This window comes from Melozone crissalis, unplaced genomic scaffold (assembly GCF_028551555.1).
Source record: "Melozone crissalis strain CALT ecotype California unplaced genomic scaffold, PUWL_Pcris_2 ptg000029l_1, whole genome shotgun sequence".
In the NCBI taxonomy this organism is placed as follows: domain Eukaryota; kingdom Metazoa; phylum Chordata; class Aves; order Passeriformes; family Passerellidae; genus Melozone; species Melozone crissalis.
In genome coordinates, this window is record NW_026535807.1 from 17,307,870 (window position 1) to 17,325,677 (window position 17,808).

Consider the following 17,808-nt stretch of genomic DNA (forward strand, 5'->3'; position numbering starts at 1 on the left):
TGTGGAAGTTGTTAGTTCATAGGATGACAGATAACTGAGGTCTGGAGGCAGCTGTGGTGGTGTCCAGGTTTATCTCCTGTACCCAATGGTGATCAGCAGCAGCATCAAATCAGGTTCATCTTAGTTTTCTGCAGACAGGTGTTGAGGAAAACATCAGTTCACCTAGAGCAGGATTTGAATCCCTGCAGTGCAGCTGACTCTGCACTGGCTCTCTGGGCCACCGCCTGCCAGGGGCAGGAGCAGAGATTTCCCTTGGCCGGGGCCGGAGCCCTGGCGTGGCAGTGCCTGAACAGCACCTCCCTGCCCACAGTGCCACCCTGGATGGCTGCCCCAGGGCCTGGCATTTGACCCTGCCCTTGCTGCAGGAGTCCCGGCCCTGCTTCCACCCTGAGCAAACGCTCGGACCCATCTCAGAAGCTCGGTGCCCGAGGGGGCCACCACAAGTGGTTGCCAGGGACCTGAGGCCATGGCTGCCCGATTTTGGGTACACGGCTCCGATGTCAGAGTGGCCATTGTGACCTGTGCCACCAAGGCCATAAAAGGGGACGCTGGGCTCAGGCCGAGCGTCAGTGCGACCTGACACCAGGAGGAGAAGGTAGGGCGGGGACGTGGCTGCCCAGGGACCAGAGGGGCCCCACACCTCGGGGCTCTGGGCCTGTGCTGCAGCCTCACCTGCCTCTCCCTTCCCAGAATCAGCGGAGGAACAGCCAGGACACTGCGGTGTTCCTCAGCGCGACGACGGGAGGAGAAAGCGGACAGGAGCAGGGCTCACGCAGGCCTGAGCAGGGAGTAGAGCCTCGTGGCTCTGGGCCTGTTCTGCAAACTCCCCCCCCCCCTTCTTTCTCCCGTAGACAGAGAGTATCTGCACCTCGCAGCGACAACGTGCCTCGAGGACTGCGACGCAGGAGAGACAGCCGCCATGTCTGACAGCAAGCAGGAGGGCCCTGGTGGCAGGGAGCCAGGTGAGGGCAAAGCAGCCCTCTGACAGCCTGGCCCAGGGGCTCTTGTGGCAGCAGGCAGCGTGGGGATCAGAGCAGAGGCAGGGGGAGGCAGGAGCTGCTCGGCCATGCCGGGGCTGGGAGCCTAGTTCCTGCCCAAGTGGGGCCCAGCTGGGCCAGGGGGCAGCTCCTGGGACAGCCGTGCCCACAATGGCCCCTGCTCTGCAAGGCCTCCAGCCCTGCCCATCAGCCAGGCAGGGACAGAGCAGCCTTGGGGCCGATGCTGCTGCAGGCTCTGAGCCCCGCAGAGCTGCTCATGCCCCGTGCCATTGGCTCTGTGCCCTGCAGCCTGCGTGCTGTGTCGCCGTGCCGAGGCTGACCCGGACATGTGCGGTGACAAACTGCAGAAGGGTGGGCTCTGTGCCCACCGGTTCTGCATGGTGAGTGGCTCCGGGCGCTCCCTCCACCTTTGCAATGGGCAGCTCCTGCCGCCCTCTCCTCATCAGCTCCTCCCCTTGCCTGCAGCTGTTTGCCAGTCTGCTATTTCGGCAAGAGAACTTCTACGATGGACTCATGGGCTTTCTCCCACGAGATCTCCAAATTGCGGCCTGTCGGGCAGCACAGAAGGTGAGAGCCTGACAAGAGCAGGGAGATTTGTGCCTGGCGAGGTTTGCCAGAGCTTAGCCCATACAGCAGGAAAGAAAGGCCGGCCCGACAGCCGGGACAACGTCTGGCTCCCAGCAGCTCTGGCACAGAGGCTCTGGCACAGGAGCCTCCCTCCTCCAGCAGGCGGCTCTGTGGGCTGGGAGCCGGCAGCGGCCACGTCCTGCGCCCTGCCCGGAGCCCTGCGGCTGCCCGGGGAGGCCTCGAGGCTGCTGCTGCTGCTGCTGATGCGGCTGCTTGGCTCTTTCCAGCGCTGCTGCGTCTGCGGCCAGAACGGGGCAACCATCATGTGCTGCGTGCCGGACTGTGACAGATGGTTCCACCTGCCCTGTGCCAAGGAGGGCGGCTGTGTCAATGTATACATTACTCCGTTCAGGTACCTCATCTCTCTTTATGGCCCCCCCTGGGGAATGATGCAGCATTTCTCACTTTCCCCATTCATTTTCCTCCAGGTCCTTCTGCCCTGAGCACCGTCCAGAGCAGGAGGTGGAGGCGACTCCTGAGCCGGACACCGTTTGCCTCATCTGCCTGGAGCCTGTGGAGGACAGAAAGACCTTCACAACCCTGGTGTGCCCAACGTGCAAAAGGGCCTGGTTCCACAGGGACTGCATCCAGGTAGGAGCCCTCCCCTCAGCCCCGGGGCACAGCAGGTGCTCAGCAGCAGCAGCAGGGCCTCGCTCACCCTGCCTGTGTTTGCCCTGCAGGGACAGGCCTCGTGCGCTGGTGCTTTGCATTTCCAGTGCCCCCTGTGCAGAGACAGTGAGGAATTCCCTGTTGAAATGCTCATCTTGGGAATCCGAGTCCCCTTCAGGTTGGTGTCCTTCTGCCTGGCCCACCAGGCAAGAGGGTGCAAGTGCTGTGCGGTGCCAGGCCCTGCCCCAGGAGCCCTGGCCCTGCCCTGTCCCGTCAGTCTGGGCTTCAGCTTCACCCCCAACTTGGAAAAGCGCTGGAGAAAGAGCTGGGACACCTTGGATCTCCATGAGGGGAGGGCAGCAGAAATTCATCATCTCTTCCTTTCTCCATCAGAGACCCAACATGGGAGGATAGTGATGCCTTCGAAGATCTAGGAGTGAGGCACGGCCAGTGCAACGCCAGGGATTGCCTTTACCCTGGAGGCAGGGAGGAGGCAGAGGAACAGGGGTAAGTTGGGAAGCTGCACCTGGGGCTCTGCAGGGAACCTGTGTCTCGGCAAGGGCTCAAAGCGGGAAGAACCAGAAGCGCTTGGCCGGACGACCACGTGCTGGTACACTTTGTTCTCAGTGCTATGAGCCTGTTTGCCTCCCCAGGCCCTGGCAATTGCTCCTGTGCTCCTCCTGCGCTGCTGAAGGCACCCACAGGCGCTGCTCTGGCCTGAGGAACAGCACACAGACATGGGAGTGTGACAGCTGTGCGGGGCTCGGAACATGTATGAGTCAAAGTCCCCGGTGTCCCTGGGCTGGGGGCAGTGCCCAGGCCGGGCTTGGCAGGGCGCAGCATCCACTGCTGGAGGGCTGGGGGCACTGCTCTGGCCTGGCCTGGCCGGGGCCTGGGCGATCTTTGACATTCCTGCTTGCCCTTACAGCCTCCAGGGGTGACACAGAGCTCAATGGCCCCAGGCCGGCCAGACAGTCAGGACTGCAATCTGCTCATGGCTGGTCACAATCTGAGGCCATCAGCCCCAGCTCCCACAGCCCTGTGCCATTGGTGCTGGTTTCCCCGTCTCCATCTCCAGAGACGGGCAGCCACAGCAGGCCCCACCACGCAGCATGGCAGCAGGCGCTGCCATCTTCCTCACTGGACACCAGCAGCATCAGCAGATCAAGGGCAACACGCAGCACGTCCCCTGACCCTGAGGACAGGGTCCGTTCCAGACGTGCTGGGCCCAGCCGCAGGCAAAGCTGCTCTCGCCGGCAAAGTCGTGCCCAGAGCCCACCTGTCCGCTCCAGGAGTCGCTGTGACAGGAGCAGTGGGACAGGGCCAAGGGCTGAGAGGCCCAGGCGAAGGGAGACACCATCACGGACATCCCCCAGGCGCAGGTGCTCCCGCCAGCAAGGCTGGGCCCAGAGTCCACCTGTCCGCTCCAGGAGCTGCCATGACAGGAACAGAGGGACAGGGCCAAGGACTGAGAAGCCCAGGCGTAGGGGGACATGGTCCGGGCCATCCCCCAGACGCAGGCGCTCCAGCCAGCAAGGCTGGGCCCAGAGTCCACCTGTCCGCTCCAGGAGTTGCCGTGACAGGAGCAGCGGGACAGGGCCAAGGGCTGAGAGGCCCAGGCGAAGGGGGACATGGTCAGGGCTATCCCCCAGACGCAGGTGCTCCCGCCAGAAAGGCTGGGCCCAGAGTCCACCTGTCCGCTCCAGGAGTCGCCGTGGCAGCAGCAGCAGGACAAGGCCAAGGGCTGAGAGGCCCAGGCGAAGGGACACATCATCGGGGACGCCCCCCAGACGCAGCCGCTCCCGCCAGCAGCGCCGGGCCTCGACTCAAACTCTGCGGTCCAGGAGTCGCCAGGACAGGAGCAGGACGACAGCAGCCAGTGCTGAGAGGCCCAGGCGTAGGGGGACATGGTCGGGGACATCCCGCAGGAGCAGCCGCTCCCACCAGCGACGTCGGACCTCAACTGAGACCTCCAACAGCAGCACGTAGCGCCGTCATCTTTTCTTTCTAGGCCGTGTGTTGCTTGCCGGAAGTGAAGGTGAGAACGGTCAGTGCAGGGACCCTGAGATGTGCAGCTCTGTGAGCAAACCCTATTAGCTCTTGATGTTTCTACTGGCAGGAAGAAGTCTGGGCTAAATACCTTGATTTCTGTGTAACCGTGTAGTCAGTGAAAAGTCACTTAAGGATGTGGCTAATTCAAAAGGACTCTTGGTCCTGCCTTTACACTCCAACCTCAGATGTTTCCCCACTGCTTACCCTTGATTATGAACCACTCCTTAATGGGCTTGGATATGCTTAGGGAGACATTCAGAGCAAGGTGGCTCTTAGGGAAGCTGAGTCTGAAAAGGACATGTGCTGTGTTGCTATCCTTGAACAATCTCATTTCATTAAAGCCAAAAAAAGAAGAAAGAGAGTGAGACACTGCCTCAAGTGTCTGAAGACAACTTCTACAGCGTTGCTGCGGATTTGAAAGTGGCCTTTCAAATGACAAACCAGAATAGACGGTATTTCCTCCGTCTATTCTGGTTTGTTCTTTGAAAGACCTTTAAAGAACAATCCAGAACAGACTGAGGAAATACCCTGGGACAAAGAGGATGCACAGGACTCTGCCCCAGATGACCATTTGGGACCTTTGCCTGAGAACGACGCAGCTCAGGAGACGAGTTCTTTCAAGTTTTCCTTCTTTGGAGGCACGGAGGAGTTGGGCATCAAAGAAGGTAACAGCAGAACCCTTCTAACAGTGCCATTGCTAAGGAAGAGCTTCTGGCAGGCACTGTAGGGCAATATGGTGTAAAGAAGGTCAGGATGCAGGGGATTTTCAGCAACAGAAGTCAGTAATTAGGCAGAAGCATTTTGATCTTCATTTCTGCTTGCCAGGGCTGTGATAGATTAATGAGAGGTGCCTCATGCTTGCATCTCAGGAATTCTGAAAGGCATGCTTTGAGAAGGCATTGGGGTTTTTGCTGAGTGGTGAAAAAGCTTGTTCTCATGCCCTGAATTCCTCAAACAGGGAAAAAGGTGACACACCAGTCATATCAAGTTTCATAGGACCTCACAAGGCTTTTAAGGAAATGTGCGTTAATGTAGAGGGAGGAGCAAAGTCCGAGAGCTGCCCCCAAGATCCATGAACATTCTGTTTGTTACTGAATTCTACTCTTGGACCTTTAGAAAAAGGAAATGGAATGACACATGATCATTGGGGTGTCCTAACCTTAGATAAAATGAGGCCGTCTGAAATGAAGATGAAACAACATTGACTCGAGTCCCAGTCATGTAGGAGAGAAAAGAAACCCCGTGAAGTTATGCAAAATATTAAAAAACCCAACGCAACAGCACAAAGCAACGAGCCCCCCAGACTTGTGCTGAACTGAGAAGGTATTCAGTGTCTTCTGAATGCAATGAGAAATGTTTAAGAATACATAAGGGATCCCTGGAACAAAGTGGAAAATACTGGAGCAGAGATGTAGCTTAGAAAATCTGGCAGGGTCAGATTCTGTCCTTCCTAAATCTCTCTTCTCCACTGTAAGTATTTCACGTGAAAGGAGGAATTTTTCCTGATGAGTAGAGGAATAATCAGGTTTTGGCTTTTTTTCTCTATTGGCGTTGTCATTGCAGAGCCTCACGCGCTTGGGACAATAAAGCCGGTAAAAGCCACGTGGCAAGAGGATCCACGTTTCCAGGACAGCAGTTCTGAGGGTGACGATGAGCCTGAGATGACAGAAATGGAACAGGAGCAAGAAATGCAAGTTGCATTTCTCTCTGTTGTCTACTTGGCTGTAGTAGTTGGATGCTGTGGGAATATTAATAGCAGCACTCAGGGAATGGGAAACTGACGTTGCACACCTCTGAGCAATGAAAGTCATCTTGGAAATCCGTTTGTGCTGCACAGAGTCAAAACTCCCAGCAGCCCATTGGATGTGAATGTGAATATGGAAAGAAAGAGTAGAGCACAAGAAATTAACTGGGTCATTTTGGTTTGACCAACTCCAAACTGAGTTTGGCCAGAAGCCCAAGACACAGTCAGTTTTCTCTTTACTTTTAAGGGGTTTTGTAAAATAAAAAGCTCTATTCGGTTCCTCGGGAATAAAGCTTTTCAATGTACGCCATTTCTCTGAAGCACTACAGGTTTAACTTGTGTTCATGGAATTTGATAGTACAATTTAGGATGCTCAAATCCCTTTGTCCTTTTTTAGGTTTCTTTCTTTACCACGCACAGAAAGTGCTAGAGTTTTTTTTTTCCTTCTCCAAAGATGATGAACGCCTAAGAGGTATGACAGAATTTCTTCAACCCCTTTTGTATTTTTTTCCTTTTATACCCTTCCTGTAATTCAGTGAGGAGGAAAAAATGCTGCCTAGTTATCAAAGCTTTCTAGTCAAAATTTGCCACCCTCACTTGTGATCCAAGTTGTGGCAGAATCCCGTGAAAAAGTCCTGACCAAATAAAGTTCAAGCAGATTTCTGGCTTTCTTTTCTTTCAGACAATTACCAAATAGGAATCTGGACGTTTAGATTTTACCAAAAACTTAGTCACTTGACAGGTTACCTAGACATTTTGGATCCTTTCAGGTATTTAAAGCATCTTTATGTTTTTCCCCTCTTTCTGGTGTTACCATTAGGAATGTTGAGTGTTCTTGTCAGCCACATATGTCCCTGTGGTTCTTTGTCCTAATGAATCGGGGGCTTTCTCTTCTGAATGCAGTGAATTTTGTATTTAGAAACAAAGAAAACAACATCCAAAGGAAACATGCACAGTCCCCAAAACCTGCACAGGCCACCAAAACAATTGCTGGTTAGATTTTCTAGAATAGAATCTTAAGCTTAAGGGATGTGCCTTCCATGAGATTGATTCCATAACTCTGCTGAAATGCACTGCTGTGTTCACACAGTTCCCGGCCTGCAATCTTCCAGGCAGCCTGATTTACAGGGTGTGTTGAAATGGACAGCTCAGGCCTCAGTTCTGGGGGAAGATGTGGGGTGCTGGTGCTGAGCTTCTAATGCAACAGCTGCAACTTCAGTGCAATTGAGATTGCAGCATGTTGAGGGAAAGTGCTGCTGCCTTTGATTGTTCTTAGCACACCAGGCTGCAGTAGGGAACATTTCTGCTGGAGCCAAGGTGTGGTGGGGGCAGGAGAACAGGAAGGATGTGAGAATTGATTTCTGATTTTAGTGCTGTGTTGGACATGATTGTTAGAAGCAGCAGCACAATCACAAGTGTTTAAGGCTATTAATTGGATGTTTCTTTTGTGCAGAGGGTCCGCAGTTATTTTGTAGATTAGTAGAAGTCAGTGAAGAAAAAGAGGGTTTGGAAGACAGACGTAGATTATTGCTTGAGGTGAGTATGGAACATCTGTTCCCTGGTAAGTCTAGGTGAAAGCTGAGCATGGGGAGGGATTGCAGGTATGAATGTGCATGCAAAATTAAGTCAGGACCTCGAGAAGAGCTTCAAATTTGTAATGAACAGGGAAGAGAAGTTTTGCAGTGTAGCGGTGTGTATAACATCATGTTGTGTGGTCCAGTCAGGTAAACCAGTACATCTCTGTGTGTTACAGGAGCAGCTACTTAAGTGTATGTAAGGATAGTGAATGTAGAGACTTCTCCTCATAGTGGATTCAGGAACTTCTCTTTAGAATTTGTTAGATTTTCATTATTTTCTGGAACGCCAAAGGAAGCATTAGGATACCCTATAGGAAGTGCAAGCAAACCAATAAAGTTTTTACGGATTAGAAGCGAGTCACGTTTGTTCCTTGAAAGTGGTGCCAAACAAGGTTACTTTGAAAATGCTTTCAAAGCTCTGACAGGGATCAATATCAGCAAAGCCTGTTGGGCCGTGTTTGGGAGCTGGGGCTGAGGCTCTCGTGCCCTGGGGAGCCACGGGAAGGCTCCAGGCCTGAGTGTGCGGCCAGGCCGGGGCCATTGAGCTGCAGCCCATCCCTGGTGGATGCAAGGGCAAGCAGGAATGCCAAGGGAGCCCAGGGCCGGGCCGGGCCAGGCCAGAGCAGTGCCCCCAGCCCTCCAGGAGCGGACGGGCTCTGCCAAGCCCAGCCTGGGCGCTGCCCCCAGCCCAGGGACAGGCGGGTGCTTTGCCCGAGGGCTGGGCCCAGAGCAGCAGAGCTGTCACAGCCCCAGCTGGTTCTGGTCTGCGTGAGGCCTGAGCAGGGCCCCTGGGTGCCCTGGGCTGTGCAGGAGCAGCACAGGAGCAGTTGCCAGGACCTGGGGAGGCACAGGGCTCAGCCTCAGCACGGTGACACAGCACGCAGGCTGCAGGGGACAGAGCCAATGGCACCGGGCGTGAGCAGCTCTGTGCGGCTCTGGGCCTGCAGCAGCTTCGGCCCCAAGGCTGCTCTGTCCCTGCCTGGCTGATGGGCAGGGCTGGAGGCCTTGCAGAGCAGGGGCCATTGTGGGCACGGCTGTCCCAGGAGCTGCCCCCTGGCCCAGCTGGGCCCCACTTGGGCAGGAAGGAGGCTCCCTGCCCCAGCATGGCCGAGCAGCTCCTGCCTCCCCCTGCCTCTGCTCTAATCCCCACGCTGCCTGCTGCCACAAGAGCCCCTGGGCCAGGCTGTCAGAGGGCTGCTTTGCCCTCACCTGGCTCCCTGGCACCAGCGCCTTCCTGCTTGCTGTCAGACATGGTGGCTGTCTCTCCTGCGTCGCAGTCCTCGAGGCATGTTGTCACTGCGAGGTGCAGATACTCTCTGTCTAGGGGAGAAAGAATGGAGGGGGGGGGAGTTTGCAGGACAGGCCCAGAGCCGCTGCCGGCTCCCAGCCCACAGAGCCGCCTGCTGGAGGAGGGAGGCTCCTGTGCCAGGGCCTCTGCGCCAGAGGTGCTGGGAGCCAGACTTTGTCCCGCCTGTCGGGCCGGCCTTTCTTTCTTGCTGTCTGGGCTAAGCTCTGGCAAACCGCCCCAGGCAGAAATCTCCCTGCCCAACTTCTGTGCCGCCCGCCTCACTACAATTAGGAGATCTCGAGGGAGAAACTCCATGAGTCCAACGTTGCGGTTCTCCTGCCGAAATAGAAGAGTGGCGAAGAGCTGCAGGCAAGGGGAGGAGCTGATGAGGACAGGGCGGCAGGAGCTGCCCATTGCAAAGGTGGAGGGAGCGCCCGGAGCCACTCACCATGCAGAACCTGTGGGCACAGAGCCCACCCTTCTGCAGTTTGTCACCGCACATGTCCGGGTCAGCCTCGGCACGGCGACACAGCACGCAGGCTGCAGGGCACAGAGCCAATGGCACGGGGCATGAGCAGCTCTGCGGGGCTCAGAGCCTGCAGCAGCATCGGCCCCAAGGCTGCTCTGTCCCTGCCTGGCTGATGGGCAGGGCTGGAGGCCTTGCAGAGCAGGGGCCATTGTGGGCACGGCTGTCCCAGGAGCTGCCCCCTGGCCCAGCTGGGACCCACTTGGGCAGGAACTAGGCTCCCAGCCCCGGCATGGCCGAGCAGCTCCTGCCTCCCCCTGCCTCTGCTCTGATCCCCACGCTGCCTGCTGCCACAAGAGCCCCTGGGCCAGGCTGTCTGTCAGAGGGCTGCTTTGCCCTCACCTGGCTCCCTGGCACCAGGGCCCTCCTGCTTGCTGTCTCACAGGGCAGCTGTCAGCAGTCAGTCCCTGTTCCTTGAATGATGTGGTCACTTCGAGGTGCTGATCCTCTCTGTCTATGTGAGCCCTGCTCCTGCCCGCCTTCTCCTCCCGTTGTTGCATTGAGGAACACTGCAGTGTCCTCTGGCTGTTCCTCTGCTGATTGTGGGGAGAGGCAGCTGAGCCTGCAGCACAGGCCCAGAGCCTCGAGGTTTGGTTCATGTTTTAACCTGCAGGGATCTCCTTTTAACATAGGTGGAGAAGAACGAGCAGGCATCTAAAGTTGCTTCAGTTTCTACCAGTAAAAGCAATGTGTTTGTACCTGCTACCAGCAGAAAAGACATGTTTTCCAATACCCTATTACTAAAAGTTCGCCTTTCCATTGAACCAGTACGAACGCATCAGGGATCAGCATCCATTGGCAGAACAATGACTTCTTTTACTAACTACTTACTACAGAACTACTAAAAACCACAACACTACATTTACTAACTGATGGCTTCCATCGAATCTAAGCACTCAACTCTCTTTATGAGGCGTATTTGAGGGACAACTGTAACACATCCCGTTATTAAATTCATAGCACTGGACAAAGGAATACATGACTGCTTTTTAAGACTTTAATGTACTAGCAACACTACAGAGCTGAACCATTCTATTGTCAAAACTTTTAGAAGGTATTTTCACCCTCATGTTTCTGATGATATAGTTGAGATTATATAAATAGATTCTGTATCTTTTCAGTTTTCCCATTCATGCCCTGAGTATTTTGGTACACCTTCATTTTCTTTTCAATTCTATGGTTTCCCTCCGGTGTTTTAAATCAGATGTTTTAATATTTTGCTATCTGTGGTGCCACTCTGTCGATCTACGGAAGAGGGCCAAGCAGTGCCAGCCTGCCGGCAGGTCCCAGAGGTCGCTCCTTCGGGGGCCCCGGTGCTGCCATGGCACGGCTCCCCTCAGCTGTCGGCACTGCCAGCCCGGCGCTGCCACGGCACGGCTTCCCTCAGCTGTCGGCACTGCCAGCCCGGCGCTGCCACGGCACGGCTTCCCTCAGGTGTCGGAATTGCCAGCCCGTCTCTGCCATGGCAGGGCTTCTCTCAGGAGCTGGCAGTGCCAGGCCGGCTCTGCCAGGGACTCTGGCACTGCCACGGCGCACGGCAGCTCTGGCATGGCAGCTGTGGCACTGCAGCCTCGGCCAGCAGCCAGCTCTGCGGGCTGGGACCCCGCAGCGGCCGCACGCTTCTCCCAGAGCCCGAGCAGCGGCCCCACGCTCCCAACACCGAGCCGGGAATGCGCCCGGGAACAGCGCGGGCTCGGCTCTGGGCACGAACCGCCCCGCCCCTCACACCCGCCCGCCCCTTCCCGCCCTACGGCCCCGCCGCGCGGCGCCCGCGCTGTCATGGCGGCTCCCGCCCCCAAGGCGGCGCCCTGAGCCCTGCAATGGCGCCGCGCACCTTGTGGCGCTCTGGAAGGCGCGGGCCCGGACCCGTTGCAAACTGGGCCCTACGTCCCATTTCCTGAAGAAAACATGTCCTGTCATGCCTGGGCTTTACACACTTCCAAGCCTGATCAACAGGAAGAGACGTTTAACCTGTGACACACATAGCAGCCTACAAGCTCGAAGGGATGGCCAGGGCTTAGAAAAGCAAAGTACTTGTTGCTAGAATTGTCTTCCAAGACTCAAGGCTGGGCACGTTTCACTGATCTCGAACCCAGAGGGAGGTTGACAAAGCTTGGGAAGAAGGATGCCCACTGATAGTGGACACAAAGGATGCAGAATTTCACTTGCTTTAAAATTTTAAAAGTTTAATAGTAATAAATTAGTTATAAACATAAGAATAAAAATTAGAGAAAAAATAATTTGGACAATTAGAGGTAGGACAATAAAGGACAAAAAAATATGCACAGAATTACAGATATCTGGGTGCTCTGCTCTGCCTCAGAAGACACTTTGCTAACAAAGGATTAACCCTTAAAAGTAATAGCCTGTTGCATATTCATATATCTCATACATGATGCCAAAATTCTTTTCAAACAATGGGTGTTTTCTTCTTCTTGTCAACCCCTCCTTCATCTTGTAAATCAATTGTCTTGGTCCCTCCAAGTCTGGTTCTTCCCGACAAGGAGGCAATATTTCTTTTCTCAGAGTTTTGGTGTCTTGTTACTGTCATCTCTCCATGAGCTATTTAGAAAAAGTATCTTACATCACAGAGTTTCTGTAGCCTAAAACTATATTCACCACACTACTTTAAAAGATTAGGATAGCACTACAAAAAAGGATTAATACAACATAACTTTCCAACATAACACATATAGTATTAATTTTAATATTTGCGAAAAGCCAATCATATAATATGCATTTTTCACACCTTCTCTGCTCCTTCTTTTTCTGAATATATATTGTAAACCTGACTAAAAAAACTAGTTAGAGCCACGGTCAGTGCCTTATTCTGAAAACTTATAGCTGACTAACAGGTTTAGTGCCTTACAGAGCAGGTTTGAGGCCCTGGAACTGGAGGGACAGAGAAGTGATGAAGTGGGCAAAAGTCCTTCTGGAACAGAGGGGCACCTCGGGCAAGACAGGCAACACCATGCATGGTGACCACCTCTGTTCCAAGGGAAGGCAGGGTGCTTGCAGGCCTCCCCAAAAGCATCTCAAGGGAAGGTTTCCATCTGCTCTGCCCTGTTTGCTTGACTTTAGCTGAATCTTTCTCTCTCTGAAAGACAGGAAGCTCAGGTGTGTTAGGAGAATACTGTGAGCATTGGCAGAGGTGAACAATCAGGAATCCAGAGGCTTGTGCAACTCTCTTCCATAGAGAGTCCCTTGTTGTATATTTCCAATAAAGCAGAGCCTAAATGGCAAGTCAGCGATTGGGGAAATGCAGCACTGAGACAATAAAGCTGTAACACGCCTTGTTTTGCGAGGGACAAGTAAAACAACAAATGTTCAAACAACACATACTGAGAAGATGAAGAAGAAAACCTAATTTTTCTAAGGTTTTCTAATGTTTATTTTCTTCTCGGTGCCTTTTGAAGATTGCCTATATCCTATTTTCATTGTTTTCTTTATTCCTGTCTTGAGAATGAATTTTGTATTCTGGATATTTTAAGTCAGACATAAGAAAAGTTCCATATTGTATGACAATCATGAAAAGGTAAGTTTAGAGATAACATCCATTGCCTTTGATGATTGGATCAGACTCAATTATAAATACCCTTGTATGTCCTGCTCATATGCAAAGATGCTAGATTGATCTTGGAAGGGCATTAAACCAAGAAACAAATACTTCAAAATCTAGGGAGGTGGCTGCCATGGTGAGTTCCCTGAGGTGTCAAAGGCCCAACCACACCCATGGCCGGTTTCCCTGAGGTGTCACGGCCCCAGCCCTGCTCCATGGCCGATTTCCCTGAGGTGTCACAGCCCCAGTCCCGCTCCATGGCCGATTTCCCTGAGGTGTCACGGCCCCAGTCCCGCTCCATGGCCGGGTTTCCTGGTCACTTCGAGGTGCTGTTCCTCTCTCTCTGTGGAGAAAGTAGAGGCTAGGGAGCTTGCAGAGTAGGCCCAGAGACATGAGGGCTCTACTCCCTGCTCAGCCGTGTGTCAGCCCTGCTCCTTCCCGCCTTCTCCTCCCATTGTCAGGTCGCACTGATAGTTGGCCTGAGCCCAGCGTTCCCTTTTGGGGCCAAGGGAAATCTCTGCTCCTGCCTCTGGCACAGGGCGCTCTGCCAGCAGGTCAGGGAAGGAGACAGCCCCGGAGAGAAGCATGAGCAGTGGAGGAAAGGCAACATCACTGCAGTCTTGCAAAAGGGCACCAAGAAGGAGCCAGGAAACTGCAGGCCCATCAGCCTCAGCTCCATCCCCAGAAAGGAGACAGAACAGCTCCTCTTGGATGCCATCTCTAAGCGTGTGGAATAACAGGAATGGAAACCATGCTTGACCAATCCCATAGCCACCTGTGCTGCAGTGCCTGGTTGTGCTTGTGAGGGGAGAGCAGTGGCTGGTGTCAGCTGGGACTTCAGCAAAGCTTTGTCCCTGCCTCCCATACCAGGCCCCTGAGGCAGCTCAGGGACAGTGGGGCAGCGAAGTGGACAGGGGAGCTCCAAACTCAGGTAGCTGTGAGCTCAGGGGCCGTGCTGGGCCCAGCCTTGTTTGCCTTATTCCCCAGGGTCCGGGCAGAAGGCACGGAGCGCTCCCTCAGCGTTTGCTGATGGGACAGAACTGGGAGCAGGGCCTGAGGCACCACAAGGCTCTGCTGCCCTTCAGTGAGACCTGGACAGGCTCGAGAGTTGAGCAGAGAGGAACCTAATGAAGTTGCACTGGGAAAAGCCTCTAGAAGAGCTTCAGGCTTTGCAATTACCTGGCAACAGAAGTGTTTTACTAAAGTGGAGTCTATAACGTTGTCTTGTAATGTCCAGTTAGGGAAACCACTGCTTCTCTGTATGTTATCGGAACAGTCCCTTGTATGTACGTCAAGAAAGTCTTTGAGAGAAACAGGAAAGAATTCAGAAACTTCCCCTGATATTATTTTGGATTTTCACGATTTTCTGGAATGCCGGGTGAAGTGTAAGGATGCCAGAAGGGAAGTGAAAGCAAACCAATAAATCTTTAAAAACTCAGAAGCCTCTCCTGTTTGTTCCTTGAAGAAGTTGCCAAACAAAGTCACTTTTGCAATCCTTTGAAAGATCTTGCAGGAAAAAGCATTGGCCAAAAGTGCTGCCCTGTGTTTCTGAACAGCAACAAGCATTTTGTGTTGATGCAAGGTCTGTACCAAGGCTTGGTTTTTTGTGTGTGTGTGCTTTGAATGAGAGTCTTTGCAGGACTATTAATAATTAGACCATGTACTGAAGAGAACATGTTACTGTGTTGTGCTGTCCAGTGCTGAAGAGGGTTGAGACAGAGCAGGTAGCTCTGTGTCTGTGTGTGACTTGCATGAGCAGCACGGGAGCAGTGCCCAGGGCCTGGAGAAGCAAACGGGTTCCCGGTGCTGCGGACAAGGTGTCCAGAGCTCAGGATTGTCCGGCCAAGCTCTTCTGGCTCCTTGTGCTTCGAGCCCCGGCCGGGAGCCCTGTAGAGCCCCGGGTGCAGCTCCCCAACTTCCCCCTCTGCCTCCTCCCTGCCTCCAGGGTAAAGGCACTCCCTGGCATTGCACTGGCTGCGCCTCCCTCCTAGAGCAGTGAAGGAATCGTTTCCCAGCCAAGGTGGCTCGGCCATGGAGACAGGAAAATGGACAAACTCCTGCTGGCCCAGCGTCAGGCAGCTGCAGGGTGTCCCTGCCTGTCAGCCCCTGCCCTGCTTCCCAGAGATGCCACTGATTGTTCTAGAAGTCATGGATCTGGATTTCCAGGAGCATGTTTGCAAAGACACGAAAGAGAAAAATTGACAAGAGTTGTTTGTGCTTCTCTTCCTGAGTTTTTCCAATGTATTTTCTAGTACGAATGCACGGACCAAACTGGCAAAGTTCCTATAACGTAGGAAAAGCATCTTCCTGTATTTGACTTGAGTGGAGGACAGTTGCAAGCTCTCCTGTCAAATGTACACACAAAATTCTCAGTGCATTTTCTGTCTTTCCACAGAGTCAGTATAAAAATGACCATTCTCAGATGCTTAATACTAATTTTTCCATTTATATGAAATGTGGAAGTTGTTAGTTCATAGGATGACAGATAACTGAGGTCTGGAGGCAGCTGTGGTGGTGTCCAGGTTTATCTCCTGTACCCAATGGTGATCAGCAGCAGCATCAAATCAGGTTCATCTTAGTTTTCTGCAGACAGGTGTTGAGGAAAACATCAGTTCACCTAGAGCAGGGTTTGAATCCCTGCAGTGCAGCTGACTCCGCACTGGCTCTCTGGGCCACCGCCTGCCAGGGGCAGGAGCAGAGATTTCCCTTGGCCGGGGCCGGAGCCCTGGCGTGGCAGTGCCTGAACAGCACCTCCCTGCCCACAGTGCCACCCTGGATGGCTGCCCCAGGGCCTGGCATTTGACCCTGCCCTTGCTGCAGGAGTCCCGGCCCTGCTTCCACCCTGAGCAAACGCTCGGACCCATCTCAGAAGCTCGGTGCCCGAGGGGGCCACCACAAGTGGTTGCCAGGGACCTGAGGCCATGGCTGCCCGATTTTGGGTACACGGCTCTGATGTCAGAGTGGCCATTGTGACCTGTGCCACCAAGGCCATAAAAGGGGACGCTGGGCTCAGGCCGAGCGTCAGTGCGACCTGACACCGGGAGGAGAAGGTAGGGCGGGGACGTGGCTGCCCAGGGACCAGAGGGGCCCCACACCTCGGGGCTCTGGGCCTGTGCTGCAGCCTCACCTGCCTCTCCCTTCCCAGAATCAGCGGAGGAACAGCCAGGACACTGCGGTGTTCCTCAGCGCGACGACGGGAGGAGAAAGCGGACAGGAGCAGGGCTCACGCAGGCCTGAGCAGGGAGTAGAGCCTCGTGGCTCTGGGCCTGTTCTGCAAACTCCCCCCCCCCCTTCTTTCTCCCGTAGACAGAGAGTATCTGCACCTCGCAGCGACAACGTGCCTCGAGGACTGCGACGCAGGAGAGACAGCCGCCATGTCTGACAGCAAGCAGGAGGGCCCTGGTGGCAGGGAGCCAGGTGAGGGCAAAGCAGCCCTCTGACAGCCTGGCCCAGGGGCTCTTGTGGCAGCAGGCAGCGTGGGGATCAGAGCAGAGGCAGGGGGAGGCAGGAGCTGCTCGGCCATGCCGGGGCTGGGAGCCTAGTTCCTGCCCAAGTGGGGCCCAGCTGGGCCAGGGGGCAGCTCCTGGGACAGCCGTGCCCACAATGGCCCCTGCTCTGCAAGGCCTCCAGCCCTGCCCATCAGCCAGGCAGGGACAGAGCAGCCTTGGGGCCGATGCTGCTGCAGGCTCTGAGCCCCGCAGAGCTGCTCATGCCCCGTGCCATTGGCTCTGTGCCCTGCAGCCTGCGTGCTGTGTCGCCGTGCCGAGGCTGACCCGGACATGTGCGGTGACAAACTGCAGAAGGGTGGGCTCTGTGCCCACCGGTTCTGCATGGTGAGTGGCTCCGGGCGCTCCCTCCACCTTTGCAATGGGCAGCTCCTGCCGCCCTCTCCTCATCAGCTCCTCCCCTTGCCTGCAGCTGTTTGCCAGTCTGCTATTTCGGCAAGAGAACTTCTACGATGGACTCATGGGCTTTCTCCCACGAGATCTCCAAATTGCGGCCTGTCGGGCAGCACAGAAGGTGAGAGCCTGACAAGAGCAGGGAGATTTGTGCCTGGCGAGGTTTGCCAGAGCTTAGCCCATACAGCAGGAAAGAAAGGCCGGCCTGACAGCCGGGACAACGTCTGGCTCCCAGCAGCTCTGGCACAGAGGCCCTGGCACAGGAGCCTCCCTCCTCCAGCAGGCGGCTCTGTGGGCTGGGAGCCGGCAGCGGCCACGTCATGCGCCCTGCCCGGAGCCCTGCGGCTGCCCGCGGAGGCCTCGAGGCTGCTGCTGCTGCTGCTGCTGATGCGGCTGCTTGGCTCTTTCCAGCGCTGCTGCGTCTGCGGCCAGAACGGGGCAACCATCATGTGCTGCGTGCCGGACTGTGACAGATGGTTCCACCTGCCCTGTGCCAAGGAGGGCGGCTGTGTCAATGTATACATTACTCCGTTCAGGTACCTCATCTCTCTTTATGGCCACCCCTGGGGAATGATGCAGCATTTCTCACTTTCCCCCTTCATTTTCCTCCAGGTCCTTCTGCCCTGAGCACCGTCCAGAGCAGGAGGTGGAGGCGACTCCTGAGCCGGACACCGTTTGCCTCATCTGCCTGGAGCCTGTGGAGGACAGAAAGACCTTCACAACCCTGGTGTGCCCAACGTGCAAAAGGGCCTGGTTCCACAGGGACTGCATCCAGGTAGGAGCCCTCCCCTCAGCCCCGGGGCACAGCAGGTGCTCAGCAGCAGCAGCAGGGCCTCGCTCACCCTGCCTGTGTTTGCCCTGCAGGGACAGGCCTCGTGCGCTGGTGCTTTGCATTTCCAGTGCCCCCTGTGCAGAGACAGTGAGGAATT

General features: G+C 55.0%; 1 pseudogene; it reads left to right on the forward strand.

Annotated features, from left to right (window-relative positions):
- The first annotated feature begins 466 nt into the window (after positions 1–466).
- On the forward strand, positions 467–3,427 carry LOC128939960 (PHD finger protein 7-like; annotated as a pseudogene).
- The last annotated feature ends 14,381 nt before the right edge of the window (positions 3,428–17,808 follow it).